The sequence below is a fragment of the Thermobia domestica genome, chromosome 3 (assembly GCF_964235325.1).
Source record: "Thermobia domestica chromosome 3, izTheDome1.hap1.1, whole genome shotgun sequence".
In the NCBI taxonomy this organism is placed as follows: domain Eukaryota; kingdom Metazoa; phylum Arthropoda; class Insecta; order Zygentoma; family Lepismatidae; genus Thermobia; species Thermobia domestica.
Genome location: NC_137456.1, coordinates 184,377,574 through 184,398,679, shown reverse-complemented (window position 1 = coordinate 184,398,679; position 21,106 = coordinate 184,377,574).

Genomic DNA, 21,106 nt, shown 5'->3' with positions numbered 1-21,106 from the left:
ATCTAACTATATTTCTCATCAAATGTGTCACAGATGAAAATTTCCGTTTGTACTGCCTCTATTTTCTGGTACATATGTTTCATTTATGTTATGTTGCTAAAATTCGTTAGGAAACAAGTACAGACTGCGCCTGTGTGCCTGACAAAACTTAAATGTACTGGATAATTATTTCTTCACTTTCTTCCAAAATAAATAAATAAATAAATAACCCATCTCATGTCGGCTAACCAAAGGAGGTAGCGGACCAAAGATAGCCGTTGTTTACCTAAGGTCGTTACACAGCACGGTTTTCATTCAGTCAGAGGGAAAAGAAAAAATAATTTAAGGTTTCTACATTTGTTTTGAACTGCAATATACTTCTTCCTTTTATTTTAAGAACCATTTCCTTCTCATTTGTCTGCATCAGAAAAAAAATGCAAAAAAATCACTAGAATGTGCCTATTTACCCAAGTACGTACTAGATCACTAGTTCAATAGTAAAATCACTAAATCTAGTACGAAATCATAAATGTGGCATCCCTGGGTTAGAGCGAAAGTAATGGTTGGAGTAAAAACTAGTCCGTATTTCTACTGCGTTCTGTTGTTGAATTCACAGAAATGTTCAAAAATAAATTCAAGAAGTAAAACACGATCCTACAAAATACTGTTTACTTGCTCACTGGTTTTAGTATTGTGAACTGAAACTCAAGTGCGCAGTCATGTTGAATACTTCTGTCCCTTTCTACTTTACAACTTGAGGTGGGATGAGTCGGAGTCGGAAGTGGTATGTATTGTTTATACTACTTACAACGTTACCCCCCACATAAAATATAAATTCACCCTTTCTCCCTTCCCTTTTTCGAATACAATGAACCGACTCTTTTGCTGAAGAAAGATGCTAAAAGAAAATTGAAACATCTGTGTCTAAACTTTCTTTGAAGCGCAGTCTTTCGTATTTGTAAGGTTTTTGCGACTGTTTTCGAGATAGCCAAATCTTTTACCATGGACTCCTGCTGCGAACTGACCGTTAGTAAACACCCGATCTCGCTGTGCTCAATTTCTCTCGCACACGTGAAATGGGTTTGTTGTTTTCAAAACAAATAGGAAGTTACCTTGTGCTTTTGCATTTCTGCACGCACACATGTACCATTGTTGTTTTAATGATCAGAAGAAATATCAAAACCATTCGATATATATGATACTAAACAGCTAACAGAGGGAGGTAAAGATAAAAGTAGGCCTATACCAAGTTTTCCGCGTGGTACCATTATGGAGAATAAATATTTGATAAAGTCATGTAGATGCGCTTAAACCTATTCCATCTGTCCTTATAATTTTTCTGGTCTCATCAATTTCTCAAGAGAATACGTACAACATATGTCCAAATTCCATATATACTCTTTCTAAACTAATGAGTAAACTCATTAAGAACACCAACTGATATCAATAAACAGGAAAGAAAACAATACTTTATACTTCTATCATATGGTACACATCTCTATGAAGCACAGCTTGTTTCTTTTCGAAATAGCTCCTTCGTGTCACAGCTGTGGTTAGTTTTGTTTTGTGTTAGGATGAAAGAGAGAAATGCAACATTTGCTTCGCGGTGAAGTTATATATATTATTAAGATGAGCGGTGATAAGCGAGGTTTAACAAAGAGTGGCTTTCGGATGCACAATTTAACGGGTAGTTGCAGTCCGTGTTGAGAATCGAACCAAAGGTATGTAAGACATGTTAATATTGAGCTCTTTTGTGGTAAAAGTGAACTTCAGAAACACACAAAAGACTTGAAACATCAAGCTAATGTAAAGCAATTGAAAAATAGCCTACCTATCGCTGCATCTTTTCTGTGGCTAGGAACATGCAGTGTGTAGCAACAAGAATCGTGTTAAGGACTTTTTTTTCGAACATAACATTCCATTCCACACCATAAAAGACAATTTAATGTTTGTTAAAAGAAAGTGCACATAATATTTTTAAATTTTGTTTGTGATCCTATCATGCATAATTATAAAAATGCCTTTCATACTACGAGAATGAGTTCAACTATACGTCATGGCCCCTCTAAAGCGGGGCCGCGGGGGCTGAGTGGTAGATCGTTCACCTCTGGTGCTTGGGGACCGTGGTTCGATCCCAGCTCGCACCAAGTTAACTTTGTGGTGGACAAACACCGTGTGCGTGGGTTTCCTCGGGGTTCTTCCGTTCCTCCCACTTTCTTCATTCCACGATTTCACTAATTTCTCATCATCACCCATCTCCTTTAGCCTAACCGGCATAACAGTGGGACATAAAACTCAAAGATTTCACTTCATTAATAACCCGTGGACAGTCTTTGTTACTACTTAGTTTACTATCTAAACAAATTAGATGGAGCACTATGGCTCAGTGGTAGAGCGCTTACCTCTGGTGCGTGGGGCAGTGGTTCGATTCCCGGCAAAGTAGTTTTTTAGTGGACAACATCGTGCTCGTGGGTTTTCTCGGGGTACTCCTGTTTCCTCCCACAATTTCATTCCAACAATTCTTCCATCATCATTCACTTACTTTAATCATTATCTCGCTTAGCCTAACAGACATAATCCTGGGACGTTAAACTCAAAGATTTCATTTCATTTTTTTAAAAAAACTAATTAAATCATAATTAAATTGAAGGCTTATTCTTTTAGTATGGGAAACATATTGACACCCATGGCCGTAATCAGGCTTGAAGATTAGGTCGGACAGACATCATTTAGGGTCAGGCTCTTAAGTATTCTTTTAATAAACAATGCTTAACAAACTAGACAATCGTGTTTTAGGATTGTAGAAAACGACCGTGAATTATGTTCAAACATAATTATCATTATATTTATTTCTCTGACTATTGGATCTTTATACCCTACATTACAGTGTTAAACAAAAGAGAATAATTGTTTGTATAATAGTATTCAAGAGTTTTCTGATCATGATTAGTTTTGTAAACAATTCAATTACACTTATTTGGTGTTTATTTCTAAATAATAAGTCCTAATACAATTTCATAAAGTTGTAATTCTTCTTTAGTTTGTATCACTTTACACAATGACAAATCCAAAAGGTGTGTTGTATCGGTGCAGTACCAGTTTTTCACGTTTTTCAAAATGTTCCAAAACCCAAAGAATAATCTTTAATTTCTGATATTTTAGTCGTCACAAATTACAATTTTATAATGTAGTCAATGTTTATAATTACTGGGCAGTTGGGCGTTTAAACTAATGACATCATAATAAAGTCAAAACCATAATTTTGAGTTGAATTGATTCTGAGTTTAACGTCCCGTTCAGCAGCGAGGCTATGTGAGACGTGGACCTACTGATTAACGTGGAATCCGAACCACATGAACTCCCACCGGGAATCAAGCCCAGGTTTCCCACGCCAAAGGCAAGTATGCTAACCGTTAGCCACGAAGGAGCTCGATAAATTTACAATAAATAAAATTTTATAAGTATTAAAGAATAGTGGTAAGATATTTTATAATAGCTCTTTTATTTATGAGATATGAGTATTTAAAAAAAAACAACTAGAGAATAGGTTGGCGGAACCACAAAAGACTCGTAAAATAAACTTTCTTATAAATACATACGCACCTTACTCACCTTTTATAATAGCTATGCTTACGTTCTCCATAAAAACAGAAATTCTCTTTTAGTGATACTTTACACAAGATCATGAAGTGGGTTCAAATTTAATTAAAGGCAAAATACAATACAATAATCCACAAATATTGCCTCAAGTGAGTTTAAAGATTTCTAAACACTAGTGCGAAACCGGGCTCTGCCGTTGCGATCGATTTACAGGTCTTGAGACGAAAGTAAGAAGGGACTTACGCACACAGTAAGTAAAAACAATTACTATGCCTGTAACTTTCCCCCAAACGGGTGTATCTTAAAACTAACCTCACCATTATTTTTCTAATTAAATTCTAGCCCGAAATTATGTATCATATTACCCTATTCCCATTTTGAAAACTTGACCTTAATTCAAAATGGCGGATTTCAAGATGGCTGCCATCAAGGTCATATCTACCATACGACTTCCCCCCAGGACTTATATGTATCCACATGGTTTTTCTTCACTTTTCTTCATTAACACTCCGTTTACAAAGGGTAGTAAGGGACTTCTGTAGTAATCTCTAATAACCACATCACAACTCTTAAAAGTTAATTTAAATAAAAATAGAAAACATGCACCATGGCAAAAATTTGTCATCACAAGTAATGATGCATACATGCCTTCTATCAGCAAAAAAAAAAAAAAAAGTTTCATTGAAATTGGAGCCGGACATTTGAGTGATGTCCCTTGTGGGATGTGATTGAACGTGACGTCAGAACACATCGCCGCCCTTCCCGGAATTTACGGGAATTAGGTGACCTGAGTGAGCACATGTGGTGCCAGCTCTCTCCAGCGACCTATCAAGGATCATTGCGTGTATGCCAAGACGTGTCGCCGTTTTTATCCATGCCAAAAGTCGACATACTGACAATTAGGTAGGTAGTCATGATGGTCTGGCTGATGTGTGCGTATATTTTAACTCGTATATTTTGTCTCGACTCGAATTTCGAGACGTCTCGACTCGAATTCGAGTCGAGTCGAGACAGAGACTGTCGAGTCGAGACACGAGTCGAGACAGCAATATATTTTCGAGTCGAGACACGAGTCGAGACAACATTTTCTCGAGACGAGTCGAGACAGGCTTAAATCTCGACTCGACTCGACTCGAATGCATCCCTAGTAGCTTGGATATCTTAGGTATATAAACGCTCAAATTATATTGTATGTTAGCTTCATTTATGCTTAGTAAGCCCTCTAAGTAAGAATAGCATTATTCTATCTAGAGAAATAAACATATCTATATAAAAAATATGCTATGTGTACTGTTCATTTTACAATATTCATTAGTGCAGATAAAATCACATATAACTTCCACGAAAATTACAATATAAGCACGGTTTGTATATTATTGGATTTGAAATAAAACATATTTTCATAACAGTATACACAGTGTCACCATTTTATACTTAATACATAAGAAGTGAGTGGTATCTTCTTAATAAATGGACACTTACTTACCTCAACTAATATGTTTTAGTTGTCGACTTTCTTCTGTGTCTGGTTTCTGGAACATCTCTTTTAAGTGTCCAACAGTAATCAGCTAGCATTTTTGAACTTCACTGTCACTGCTATCTCTTCTCCATGGAGGAAATGTCCTGATGAAAATGTTCCCCATACTCATCACTAACAGCAATAAGGTTTTCAGGAAAGAAATGCAGGTGCGAGTCTAGAAAGTGAACTTTAAGGGACATGTTGCAACCCATTTCATTGAATGATTGCCGGAAATCACTCACAATTTCACGGTAATTTGGGGCTTTCTTGTTTCCTAAAAATTCTCTGTTAAACATTTAAATGTGCACCAAGCTGCTTTCTCAACCAAAGTTAAGAGATCCTCAAATTTTTGGTCACGAATCAAACATCTTATTTGAGGGTCTACAAAAATCCCTAGCGTCACTAACTCCAGGAATTTTTTCCTTGAGGTAACAAGATCCTGCATTACTTTTGTCCATTGCCCTAACAAAGTTTTTGAAGAGCCCCAACTTTATGTGAAGAGGAGGTAGAATTATCTAATCAGGGCTCACCAGTGAGAAATAAACAGCATTCTTCTGTGCAGGAGTTAATACATGCGTTAGCCATTCCTTCTTGATGTAATGTTCCGCTTTGTTCCTGCTGTCCCATTCGCAGAGGAAACAACAATATTTCGTATAACCAAGCTGCAAACCCATTAACAAAGAAATGACTTGTAAATCACAGCAAACGGTCCACTTGTATTTCTCATACTGAATTTTTTCTAACACTATTTCGATGTTTTCATAGGTTTCCTTCATATTAGTTGCATAAGCCAAAGGCACTGAAGGAAATTTGTTGCCATTGTGCAAAAGGACAGCCTTAAAACTAGTTTTCGAAGAGTCAATAAGCAATCACCACTCTTTACTTATATGTGCATGTCCAAGTGTATCCATCACAGCACAGACATTATTACAATACACTAAATCATTTTCTTGAGAATAATAGTTTTGAAACTGTGTATGAAGGTTTCGAGAAATACACACTTTAGTGTCACGATGGAGCAGATTCCAGCCTTAAGTTTAGAATCAAGAAGTTCTGTCTGTGTGTTGGAGAGTTTTAAATCCCGTACGAGGTCATTTAGTTCACCCGGAGTTATCAGATGGGGATCCAATGTAGATGTGCTTCCTACATAAGTAGGATCATCATCTTCATTTGGAACTTCAATAGTTGCCTCAAGTACGTAATCCTCATTTACCGTAAGATGAGGAGGAGGTACTGGTACAGGTAATTCTGCACTGTGTGGAACTGGCCTAATTGCTGATGGCAAATTAGGGTACTGTACTGTGTGGTTAGATTTACTGCTTATTTCTTTTATCTGTGTCAAACAAAAGTAGCAGTCTGAAGAATGATCTTTTGGTTCCCTCCAGATCATCGGTACTGCGAAGTTCATGTTTCGTCCACCATTTGCCCACCCAGTCAGACGTTTCACGCAGGTACAACAAATGTAGTGAGGAACCCAGTTCTTATCCTGGTCTCCTACACAGCAACCAAAATATAACTGATAATACTTCCTCACAAGTGGAGTAAAACATCGACGTTGTGATTTAAATATCAGCTCCCCACATACATAACAGAAATTGTCCGGTTTATTTACACACTTCCTCGACATCTTGTATCCTGTAAGGTATCACACACACACACACACACACACACACACACACACACATAGAAATCTACACTCCATCAATTCCCACAAAATCTCTCTAGACAGTCCCTCATACAAAAATGGTGACATGGTGTACACATCATTGAAAATGTTTTATTGGAAGTCCAATGAGGTATAAACCGTGGTATATTGTAATTTTCGTGGAAATTATATGTGTTGAAGACCGACCCGAATTGACTGACCCGACCCGACAACCCGACCCGAGCTGACCTGATTGGCCCGACCCAAAGAGACCCGAGTGAACCAACGCGAGGTGACCTAACCCGACAACCGACCCGAGTGACCTGACCTTACAATCTAACCAGTTTGAAAGAGCTAGAACCTTTCAAAACTGCCACCAGAAAAAAATGCTGACCAATTCTTATGCATAAACCATTGTTTCGGCTTTTTTTATTTGTAGTATAATTATCCTCCTCCTCCTCCTCCTCCTCCTCAGTGTTCTGCCATTAATGACAGGCCAGTTTCCGTGAACTAGGTAAGAAATTTCCATTTTTGCGATTTCCCGCTAATATCTGCCTCGCAACCCAACATAAAGTACCACCCTCCTTATTACAATCTATCTATTCCAACCTTCTTACACACTCTCGCTCTCCTGATATCACCCCCTTTACTACATCTCTCAGAATGCAATCCCTTAGCAAGATCGAAACTTGTGATCCGTACATTTTTTCGCTTCTTTATATCGTCTAATATTGCTCTCGTCTCTTGCATTTTTTCAGCATTTCCTAATTCGTATTCCTCTCTACCCTGCTAACCTTCTTTATTTTACTCCACATCCAAATTTCCAAGGTTAAAATTTAGGCAATCAACTTCGAAAGTCAAAATAAAATTTGACTGAGTTCTGAAGACAGAACTTCTTTTAATATTTTTTGCTGTGTATCAAACAAAAATTTCATCACGTTAACATTCCGATTTTTCTATTTAAACACAGCGTTGCTGTCTGATAGAATCATAAGGAACTAATTGCACTGAAATATCATTCTGTAGGGATAACCTTTTATTTTTTCTTGATAAATTAATCTAGAAGATATTTGCAACGTTATATAAAATTAGCAAGTATTTTATTGTGGAGAAAGTCAAATCACTACCGCAATAATAATAATAATAATAATAATAATAATAATAATAATAATAATAATAATAATAATAATAATAATAATAATAATAATAATAATGATCTGAAGGTGACCAAGAAAGTTCTGTCTCTTTGTGGAGGTCTGTGTTTATTTGGCCCTCACACCGTGAGTTGAATGCGAATGGATATAAGGTGAAGGTCAGTTGTTGGACGAGACGACACGAGACAGAATTTTCATGAAGGGGTACGAGATGAGACAGAGCTCTTTCAATAGAAACATATGCACTTTTCGGGACGAGACTACCTTCACGACACATTTTCGAGACGAGAGTGCCCCGAACATGGTCTCGTGAGCAACACTAGTAAGTATATCCAACATTCTACTTGGTTGTGGCTGTTCAGATACACCGTGAACGTGCGTAAGGACTGAGTGAACATGGGGCTTTCACAAAGCGTCATAAGGGCTTGTTTGCTGTACGAGTTCAAATTGCTGCTCCGCGGGGCGGAAGATATGACAGACCTTTGGTGAGGGTGTCGTGACTACGCGGAGTGTGCAGTCGTATGACGGTTTAAGGACGGTGACGAAACACTCGAAGACGCACCACGTTCCGGAAGACAAACAAATGTTCAAAATAAAGATCTTCAGGCAGCAATTGAGGCGAAGACAGACATGTGAGGAACTGGTACTACATTTCAGTGTGAGTGGAGAAACCATTCGGCACCACCACCATCAACTTGGGAAGCACTGCAAGTTGGGTTGATGGGTCCTACATGATTTGACTTGGAGCCAGAAAGCAACGCGAGCAGACACCTGTGTTTCTTTGGTTTCTCGTCTAAGGAAGGAGCAATTTCTGCACAGGGTGCTGATATGTGATGGGAAGTTGGTCCTGTACGAAGCTCCACGGCGCCGTGATTGTTGGTTAGCATCCCATGAACCGGTTCAAAAACAGCCCAAGCCAGCACTACACCAGAATAAGGTTCTCCTGTGCATTTTGTGGACTGCTCGAGGCATCGTCCATCGGGAACTGCTACCAGCTGGTCAGATCAATGCAACTGTGTACTGTTTGGATCCAGCAGTTCTGAATCGCAAAGGGGTCCTCCTGTTACAAGGCAACGCTAAGCCTCACGTGGCTAAAATTACCCAGTACATCATTCTACTCCTTGGATGGAAAACACTGTTGGATCCGCCATACTCCACGGACATTGTACCGTCCGATTATCTACTACTCCATTCCCTGACAATCACCTTAGAGAACGCCAATTCAAATCGCTAGTAGAGGTTCAATATGCACTTGATACTTTCTTCACTTCACGTCCCACCAAGTTCGACTGCGATGGAATCCATAGCCTTCCAGAACGTCGGCAGAAGGTCGTCGACGCTGATGGAGACGATTTTTGATATTCCAGGTACGTCTTAGGTTACATATCAATGTTCGAAGGTGTTGGTGAAAAGGCGGCGGAACTTTCTTGGGCACTCTTAAAGTTATAATAATAATAATAATAATAATAATAATAATAATAATAATAATAATAATAATAATAATAATAATAATAATAATAATAATAATAATAATAATGTGTCCTGCCCAAAGGCAGATGTTTGACATGAAGGTCCATGGGTATTGATTCCAGCTTGAACCAAGTAAGTTTTCTGGTGGACAAACACAATGTGCATGGGTTTTCTCGGTGTTCTCCCATTTCCTCCCACTTTCTTCATTCAACCACTTCAATTATTTCTCATCATCACTGTCTCTCTTAGCGTTGGTGCATAACGTGGGACGTTAACTAGATATTTCCTTTCAATTTCACTTAATGTGACATTTAACTTGACATAGAAACGCAGAAAGGAAAAAGACAGTAGTCATATTAATTACAATTACAATGCCAATTAGTTAATATAGGGTTAAATTAAAACTTTATTACTGTTTCACCTTCAATTAGTCACAATTATCATTCATTCACCAACTTCGAATTGAATTCTACAACAAAGCTCCTTATAGTATTCCATATAGAAAATAAGTGAAGAATGTGACGACCCGACCCGAGTGACCCGACACGAGCTAACCCGACTGACCCGACCCGACCCTACCCGACCCGTTTGAGAGCACTATCAGAGGGGTATAATTTACAGTACAATTTATTTTGTATGGTTTAGTACACTTTAGGGCTACCATACTATTTGAAAACAGAAAAAACGGGACATCTTACAAATTAGTAGTAAATATTGCATTTTGTGTTAATTTTATCTTTCGAATTTTACTAGAGTATCGCACTAGTTATACAACTTAAAATAATGTATTAATATAGTCCATTCTTAATCAACAGTGCTAAAAAATATTATAGAAGCTAGAAGCTGTTATACAATATAAACGCAATCAATGAACATACAATATTTAGGCAAAAATTATATTTTCAATATTATTACACATACCACCTTTACATGCTCTACATGTCTATAAAGAAAAATATCCAGATTTATGAAGTTGTTTCCAAATTTCAATAGACTGATTTATTTTTGTTAACCTAAAATGCGAACTAAAAGAAAGCAATTTGCATAATTGTTTTTCTGAAGCAGAAAAAAATGTGTTTTCGGGGCTGGTCTGCAACGTCACAAGAATTTGTTGCCACCTCGGGGTATACCTTCTTACTTTTAGTGATAACAGTGCTACTTAGGAGGATTTAAACATTGCATGTTATATCCGGGGAAGTAGCGATTGGAATAATAATAAAGATTAGAATGAAATTGTTCCTATAGTATTGTCGGAATTGAAAGAAAAAGGAATAAGTCGATTTTATTATCTTTTCAGAAATTTTGATATGTAATTAATAATAATAATAAAGAAAAAAAAACAGGACAAGAAGGAAAATTTCTGCACACCGGGAAAAATTTTAAGAAACCAGGGCGTATGGTAGCCTTACATACTTATTTGCATGCGGAGTGTCAGTACGGAGCCACTACAGCCACTACAAACGACGTACAGACGATTGCGACTATTCGTGATTGAATTGGACATAGATGCGGGCTACCACAAAGACAGCCCCCATTTTTTTTCGTTGTTGCGGCGCCTTTAATTGTGTACAAACAAACATTTCTCCTGCACATTTCCGTACAAACGAAGTACAAACGATTGCGAAAATTTGTGATTAAATTTGACATGGTGGAGAGGTTACCACTTAGACAGCCCCCATTTTTTTCGTTCTGGCGGCGCCCCTAACTGTGTACAAACAAACATTTCGCCTGCCCGTTTATGTACAAACGAGGTACAAACGATTGCGACAATTTGTGATTGAATTGGACATGGTCGGGGGTATTACTTACAAAGCACCCTACTTTGTTTTCGTTCTGGCGGCGTCCCTAATTGTGTACAAACAAACATTTCGCCTGCACATTGCTGTACAAACAACGTACAGACGATTGCGACTATTTGTGATTGAAGTGGACATAGAAGCGGGCTACCACAAAGACAGCCCCCACTTTGTCTTCGTTCTGGCGGCGACCCTAGTTGTGTACAAACGAAAATTTTGCCTGCATATTTCTGTACAAACGAAGTACAAATGATTGCGACAGTTTGTGATTGAATTGGACATTTTGATGGGAAGCTACCACTTAGATAGCCCACACATTGTTTTCATTTTGGAGGCGCGATTCATTGCGTACAAATGAAAATTTCGCCTGCATATTTCTGTACAAACGACGTACAAACGAATGCGACAATTTGTGATTGAGTTGTACATGATCGGGGGCTACCACTTAGAGAGCCCCCTCTTTTTCTGTTCTGGCGGCGCCCCTAATAGCCTACAAATAAACATATCGCCCGCACATATCTGTACAAACGAAGTATAAACGATTGAAAAAATTTGTGCATGAATTGGACATAGTGGGGGCTACCACTTAGACAGCCCCCATTTTTCTGTTCTGGCGGCGCCTCTAATTGTGTACAAACGAAAATTTCGCCTGCACATTTCTGTACAAACGAATTACAAATGATTGCGATAATTTCTGATTGAATAGGACATGTTGGTGGGGAGCTACCAGTTAGAAAGTCCCCCACTTTTTTTTTCGTTCTGGCGGCGCCTTTAATTGTGTACAAACAAAAATTTCGCCAGCACATTTCTGTACAAACAAAACACAAACGATTGCGACAATTTGTGATTCAATTGCACATGGTGGGGGGCTACCAATCAGACAGCCTTCACTTTCTTTTCGTTCTGTCGGCGCCCCTAATTTTCTTCAAACAAACATTTCGCCTACACATTTCTGTACAAACGATGCACAAACGAATGCGACAATTTGTGACTGAATTGGACATGGGGGTGCTACCACTTAGACAGCCCCATTTTATCTGTTCTGGCGGCGCCCCTAATTGTGTACAAACGAAAATTTTGCCTGCACATTTTTGTACAAACGAAGTACAAATGACTGCGACAACTTGTGATTGAATAGGACATGTTGTTAGGGGCTACCACTTAACCTGCCCCAATTTGTTTTCGTTCTGGCGGCGCCCCTAATTCTGTGCGAACATACATTTCACCTCCACATTTCTGTACAAACGACGTACATAGGATTTCGGCAATTTGTGATTTAATTAGGCATGGTAGGGAGCTTCCATGTAGATAGCCCTTCGACTTTGTTTTCCTTCTGGCGGCGTCCCTAATTTGTACAAACAAACATATCGCATGCACATTTCTGTACAAACGAAGTACAAACGATTGCAAAAATTTGTGATTCAATTGGACATAATGGGAGGCTACCACTTAGACAGCCCCCACATTGTCTTCGTTCTGGCGGCGCCCCTGTTTGTTCAAACAAATATTTAGACGGCATATTTCTGTACAAGCGATGCACAAACGAATGCTAGCAACTTGTGATTGAATTGCACATGGTGGGGGGCTACCACTTAGACAGCCCCCATTTTTTCTGTTCTGGAGGCGCCCCGAATTGTGTACAAACGAAAATTTTGATTGCACATTTCTGTACAAACGAAGTACAAACGACTGCGACAATTCGTGATTGAATAGGACATGGTCGGTGGCTACCACTTAGACAGCCCCCAATTTTTTTCTTTCTGACGGCTTCCCTAATTGCATGCGAACATACATTTCGCTTGCACATTTCTGTACAAACGAAGTACAAACAATTGCGACAATTTGTGATTCAATTGGACATGGTGGGGGGGGCTACCAATCAGACAGCCTTCACTTTCTTTTCGTTCTGGCCGCGCCCTAATTTTGTTCAAACAAACATTTCGCCTGCACATTTCTGTACAAACGATGCACAAACGAATTCGACAATTTGTGACTGAATTGGACATGGTCGGGGGCTACCACATAGACAGCCCCCACTTTGCTTTCGTTCTGGCGGCGCCTTTAATTGTGTACAAACAAACATTTTGCCTGCATATTTCTGTACAAACGAAGTACAAACGATTACTACAATTTGTGATTGAATTGGACATGATGGAGGGGCTACCATTTAGACAGACCCCACATTAGTTTCTTTCTGCCGTCGCCTCTAATTGTGTACAAAAGAAAATTTCGCCTGCACATTTCTGTAAAAACGACGTACAAACGATTGCGACAATTTGTGATTGAATTGGACATGGTCGGGGGCTACCACATAGACAGCCCCCATTTTGTTTTCGTTCTGGCGGCGACATTAATTGCGTCCAAACGAAAATTTCGCGTGCATATTTCTGTACAAACGAAGTACAAACGTTTGCGACAATTTGTGATTCAATTGGACATATTGGTGGAAAGCTACCACTTAGAGAGCCCCAAGTTTGTTTTAGTTTTGGCGGCTCCCCTAAATGTGCACAAACAAACATTTCGCCTGCACATTTCTGTACAAATAAATTACACACTATTGCGACAATTTGTGTTTCATTTGGACATGGGTGGCTACCAGTTAGACAGCCCCACTTTGTTTTCGTTCTGGCGGCGCCCCTAATTGTGTACAAACAAAACTTTCGCCTGCACATTTCTGCACAAACGAAGTACAAACGATTGCCACAATTTGTGATTGAATTGGACATAGTGGGGGGTATTACTTAGAAAGCACCCTACTTTGTTTTCGCCCTGGCGGCGTCCCTAATTGTGTGCAAACAAACATTTCGCCTGCACATTTCTGTAAAAACCACGTACAAACGATTGCGACAATTTGTGATTGAATTGGACATGGTCGGGGGCTACCACATAGATAGCTCCCACATTGTTTTCATTTTGGAGGCGCGATTCATTGCGTTCAAATGAAAATTTCGCCTGCATATTTCTGTACAAACGACGTACAAACGATTGCGACAATTTGTGACTGAAGTGTACATGATCGGGGGCTACCACTTAGAGAGCCACCTCTTTTTCTGTTCTGGCGGCACCCCTAATTATCTACAAATAAACATATCGTCTGCACATTTCTGTACAAACGAAGTACAAACGATTGGGAAAATTTGTGCTTGAATTGGACATAGTGGGGGCTACCACTTAGACAGCCCCCATTTTTCTTTTCTGGCGGCGCCCCTAATTGTGTACAAACAAAAATTTCGCCAGCACATTTCTGTACAAACGAAGTACAAACGATTGCAAAAATTTGTGATTCAATTGGACATGGTGGGGGGCTACCAATCAGAAAGCCTTCACTTTCTTTTCGTTCTGGCGGCGCCCCTAATTTTGTTCAAACAAACATTTCGACTGCACATTTTTGTACAAACGATGCACAAACGAATGCGACCCTAATTGTGTACAAACAAAAATTTCGCCAGCACTTTTCTGTACAAACGAAGTACAAACGATTACGAAAATTTGTGATTGAATTTGACATGGTGGAGGGGTTACCACCTAGACAGCCCCCACTTTGTTTTCGTTCTGGCGGCGCCCCTAATTGTATACAAACAAACATTTCGCCTCCCCGTTTATGTACAAACGAGGTACAAACGATTGCGACAATTTGTGATTGAATTGGACATGGTGGGGTGTATTACTTAGAAAGCACCCTACTATGTTTTCGTTCTGACGGCGTCCCTAATTGTGTACAAACAAACATTTCGCCTGCACATTTCTGTACAAACAACGTACAGACGATTGCAACTATTTGTGATTGAATTGGACATAGAAGCGGGCTACCACAAAGACAGCCCCCACTTTGTTTTCGATCTGGCGGCGCCCCTAATTGTGTACAAACGAAAATTTTGCCTGCATATTGCTGTACAAACGAAGTACAAACGATTGCGACAGTTTGTGATTGAATTGGGCACTTTGATGGGAAGCTACCACTTAGATAGCCCCCACATTGCTTTCATTTTGGAGGCGCGATTCATTGCGTACAATTGAAAATTTCGCCTGCATATTTCTGTACAAACGACGTACAAACGATTGCCACAATTTGTGATTGAATTGTACATGATCGGGGGCTACCACTTAGAGAGCCCCATCTTTTTCTTTTCTGGCGGCGCCCCTAATTGTCTACAAATAAACATATCGCTTGCACATTTCTGTACAAACGAAGTACAACGATTGCGAAAATTTGTGCTTGAATTGGACATAGTGGGGGCTACAACTTAGACAGCCCCCATTTTTTTGTTCTGCAGGCGTCCCTAATTGTGTACAAACGAAAATTTCGCCTGCAAATTTCTGTACAAACGAATTGAAAACGATTGCGGTAATTTGCGATTGAATAGGACATATTGGTGGGGAGCTACCAGTTAGAAACTCTACCACTTTGTTTTCGTTCTGGCGGCGCATTTAATTATGTACAAACAAAAATTTCGACAGCACATTTCTGTACAAACGAAGTACAAACGATTGCTACAATTTGTGATTCAATTGGACATGGTGGGGGGGGCTACCAATCAGACAGCCTTCACTTTCTTTTCGTTCTGGCCGCGCCCCTAATTTTGTTCAAACAAACATTTCGCCTGCACATTTCTGTACAAACGATGCACAAACGAATTCGACAATTTGTGACTGAATTGGACATGGTCGGGGGCTACCACATAGACAGCCCCCACTTTGCTTTCGTTCTGGCGGCGCCTTTAATTGTGTACAAACAAACATTTTGCCTGCATATTTCTGTACAAACGAAGTACAAACGATTACTACAATTTGTGATTGAATTGGACATGATGGAGGGGCTACCATTTAGACAGACCCCACATTAGTTTCTTTCTGCCGTCGCCTCTAATTGTGTACAAAAGAAAATTTCGCCTGCACATTTCTGTAAAAACGACGTACAAACGATTGCGACAATTTGTGATTGAATTGGACATGGTCGGGGGCTACCACATAGACAGCCCCCACTTTGTTTTCGTTCTGGCGGCGACATTAATTGCGTCCAAACGAAAATTTCGCGTGCATATTTCTGTACAAACGAAGTACAAACGTTTGCGACAATTTGTGATTCAATTGGACATATTGGTGGAAAGCTACCACTTAGAGAGCCCCAAGTTTGTTTTAGTTTTGGCGGCTCCCCTAAATGTGCACAAACAAACATTTCGCCTGCACATTTCTGTACAAATAAATTACACACTATTGCGACAATTTGTGTTTCATTTGGACATGGGTGGCTACCAGTTAGACAGCCCCACTTTGTTTTCGTTCTGGCGGCGCCCCTAATTGTGTACAAACAAAACTTTCGCCTGCACATTTCTGTACAAACGAAGTACAAACGATTGCCACAATTTGTGATTGAATTGGACATGGTGGGGGGTATTACTTAGAAAGCACCCTACTTTGTTTTCGCTCTGGCGGCGTCCCTAATTGTGTGCAAACAAACATTTCGCCTGCACATTTCTGTAAAAACCACGTACAAACGATTGCGACAATTTGTGATTGAATTGGACATGGTCGGGGGCTACCACATAGATAGCTCCCACATTGTTTTCATTTTGGAGGCGCGATTCATTGCGTTCAAATGAAAATTTCGCTTGCATATTTCTGTACAAACGACGTACAAACGATTGCGACAATTTGTGACTGAATTGTACATGATCGGGGGCTACCACTTAGAGAGCCACCTCTTTTTCTGTTCTGGCGGCACCCCTAATTATCTACAAATAAACATATCGTCTGCACATTTCTGTACAAACGAAGTACAAACGATTGGGAAAATTTGTGCTTGAATTGGACATAGTGGGGGCTACCACTTAGACAGCCCCTATTTTTCTTTTCTGGCGGCGCCCCTAATTGTGTACAAACAAAAATTTCGCCAGCACATTTCTGTACAAACGAAGTACAAACGATTGCAAAAATTTGTGATTCAATTGGACATGGTGGGGGGCTACCAATCAGACAGCCTTCACTTTCTTTTCGTTCTGGCGGCGCCCCTAATTTTGTTCAAACAAACATTTCGCCTGCACATTTCTGTACAAACAACGTACAGACGATTGCAACTATTTGTGAATGAATTGGACATAGAAGCGGCCTATCACAAAGACAGCCCCCACTTTGTTTTCGTTCTGGCGGCGCCCTAATTGTGTACAAACGAAAATTTTGCCTGCATATTTCTGTACAAACGAAGTACAAACGATTGCGAAAGTTTGTGATTGAATTGGACATTTTGATGGGAAGCTACCACTTAGATAGCCCCCACATTGTTTTCATTTTGGAGGTGCGATTCAATGCGTACAAATGAAAATTTCGCCTGCATATTTCTGTACAAGCGACGTACAAACGATTGCGGCAATTTGTGATTGAATTGTACATGATCGGGGGCTACCAATCGGACAGCCTTCACTTTCTTTTCGTTTTGGCGGCACCCCTAAGTTTGTTCAAACAAACATTTCGTTTGCATATTTCTGTACAAACGAAGCACAAACGATTGCTTTAATTTTTGATTGAATAGGACATGTTGGTGGGGGTCTACCAGTTAGACAGCTCTCAATTTGTTTTCGTTCTGGCGGCGCCCCTAATAGTGTACAAACGAAAATTTGGCCTGCATGTTTCTGTACAAACAATGTACAAACGATTGCGATACTTTTTGATTCAATTGTACATCGTGGGGGGGCTATCACTTAGAGAGCTCCCCACTTTGTTTTCGTTCTGGCGGGGTCCCTTAGTTTGTTCAAACAAACATTTTGCCTGCACGTTCCTGTACAAACGATGCACAAACGAATGCGACAACTTGTGGTTGAATAGGACATGTTGGTGGGGGGCTACCAGTTAGACAGCCCCCAATTTGTTTTCGTTCTGGCGGCGCTTCTAATAGTGTACAAACGGAAATTCGGCGTGCACATTTCTGTACAAACGAAGTACAAGCGATTGCGAAAATTTGTGCTTGAATTGGACATAGTGGGGGCTACCACTTAGACAGCCCCCATTTTTTCTGTTCTGGCGGCGCCTTTAATTATGTACAAACAAAAATTTCGCCTGCACATTTCTTTACAAACGAAGTAAAAATGATTGCGACAATTTTGATTCAATTGGACATGGTGGGGGGGGGGGGCTACCAATCAGACAGCCTTCACTTTCTTTTCGTTCTGGCGGCACCCCTAATTTTGTTCAAACAAATATTTCGCTAGCACATTTCTGTATAAATGCACAAACGAATGCGACAATTTGTGACTGAATTGGACATGGGGGGCTACCACTTAGACTGCCCCCTTTTTTCTGTTCTGGCGGCGCCCCTAATTGTGTACAAACGAAAATTTTGCCTGCACATTTTTGTACAAACGAAGTACAAATGACTGCTACAATTTGTGATTGAATAGGACATGTTGGTAGGGGCTACCACTTAAACAGCCCCCAATTTGTTTTCGTTCTGGCGGCGCCCCTAATTGTGTGCGAACATACATTTCACCTGCACATTTCTGTACAAACGAGGTACATAGGATTTCGGCAATTTGTGATTTAATTAGGCATGGTAGGGAGCTTCCATGTAGATAGCCCTCCCACTTTGTTTTCCTTCTGGCGGCGCCCCTAATTTGTACAAACAAACATTTCACATGCACATTTCTGTACAAACGAAGTACAAACGATTGCAAAAATTTGTGATTTAATTGGACATAATGGGAGGCTACCACTTAGACAGCCTTTACATTGTTTTCGTTCTGGCGGCGCCCCTAAGTTTGTTCAAACAAACATTTCGCCTGCATATTTCTGTACAAACGATGCACAAACGAATGCTACAACTTGTGATTGAATTGCACATGGTGGGGGGCTACCACTTAGACAGCCCCCATTTTTCTGTTCTGTCGGCGCCCCGAATTGTGTACAAACGAAAATTTTGCCTTCATATTTCTGTACAAACGAAGTACAAACAACTGCGAAAATTTGTGATTCAATTGGACATGGGAGGCTACCACTTAGGCAGCCCCCATTTATTCGGCGCTTCTAATAGTGTACAAACGAAAATTTGGCGTGCACATTTCTGTACAAACAATGTATAAACGATTCTGGCAATTTGTGATTCAATTGGATATGGTAGGGGCTACCATTTAGGGGAACTCTCTCGAGAGGAATCACTCTACTTATTTATTTGCAAATAACAGAATTTAAAAATTCGCATTCGTCCAAAGTTATCGTGTGAAGTAACAGCCGTTTGTATGTACGTACTAATATCGTTAAGTTCCACTACGCGATCCCAATTAATACTTCATATACCAGCGCCACACACACACACACTAGCATATGTACTCACGAAAGTATATCTGGTAGTATCCATACGCTTACGCCGGAAACTACAAACAAACATACATACACACACATACACACAGAGAGAGAGAGAGAGAGAGAGAGAGAGAGAGAGAAAGAGAGAGAGAGAATATCTTGTTGTACCTTTATACTGAATGCACCATTGCTCACAAAATCAGTTAAAAAAGAAAAAGGAAAAAAGTTGTAAATAAAACTTTTAAAGATTGGTACCACTGCTGCGTGTCACACATGAGATTGTTCCATAATGATTGATTCGTAATATGATGTATATGGGTTTCTTAATGGTAGTATAACAAAGTGCCTTTAAATTGACCACTAAATAAAAAGTGAAATTTATTTCTCAAATTTGTAAAATCGAAGTCGGTGGGCATAATGGGAACAGTCTGCAATAACAATATATGCAAATAAATATTAATATACTTCACGTTTTCCAGTGGGTGCAAGAAAGCTTCGAATAGTATTTGTTGTCATAAGCATTAGCTGATGTAAATATATATATATATATATATATATATATATATATATATATATATATATATATATATATATATATATACATCTTCACGGCATTGTTAAGGCTCTATATTGGTATTTTACATTTAAAATTGCAACCGGGTGTTTCTGGCTTCCGTTTACTGTAGTCCGATCATCACCCTTGTTCTTCGCGCGCACAGTCATTCGAAGAACTGAAAACGTACTCTGTACACAAACAGTTTATGGTTGTGAACTCGGAATGCCTGGCATTTCGGCCTATCAAGGTCAAAAAGTGGGAGAAAAAACCACGTGTAGAATGTGAAGAGAGTGCAACAGTGACTGGTACTTGTAAGAAACATATTCATTTGTAGTTCGTGCACATTCCGCCTGTAGCGTTACTGTGGCACAACGTATATTGTAACTGTATAACTCTTGTACACCGCTTGTAGGACTATTGGCGTAAGTGACGACTGACTGCGATAACGCACTGCTGTGCTGCTTTTGATTTTTTTTTGTCCTTTGTCATTTGTGAGACGCCAAACATGTTGTTTTTGCTTGTTGCACGCGCTGAACAGGTTCCTGCGGAGCGAAGTATTTAAGAAGTTAACTACATATTCTTGTTTACGATAGAAATATGATAAGTACCTTGAATTATAATATGGTTTTAAATTGGTTAACAGTTGAAAAAAAAATATACTAAAATAAAGCTGTACTTGTAAATGTATAGTAGTCGAGGACGTAGCTACTGACGGTGTTGCAGGCACGTAGCCAGGATTTCGTGAAGGGGGGAAAGGGTCCGTGACATGAAATACTGTGGTAATCACAAAAGAGGCTCGATCACTCTAAACTGTTTTTCTGGAACATATATTGGTTCGTTTAGCCAGGATTTCGTAACAGGGGGGGATGACATGGAATTCTGAAGGTCCAGGAGCTCGGTCAATCTAAACTACATTACTATCAACAGATATTTGTTTGTTAGGACAATAAAATGAGGATATATTCGCAAGTATTTTAATAACAAACTATGAAAAAATTTCGAGCAAAATAAAAAAAAAATTATTGAAGATTTTCAAATATTTACGTCCTTCTCCTGTTTACTCAAATATAACAATTTTCCTTTCGTTATGACCTCAAT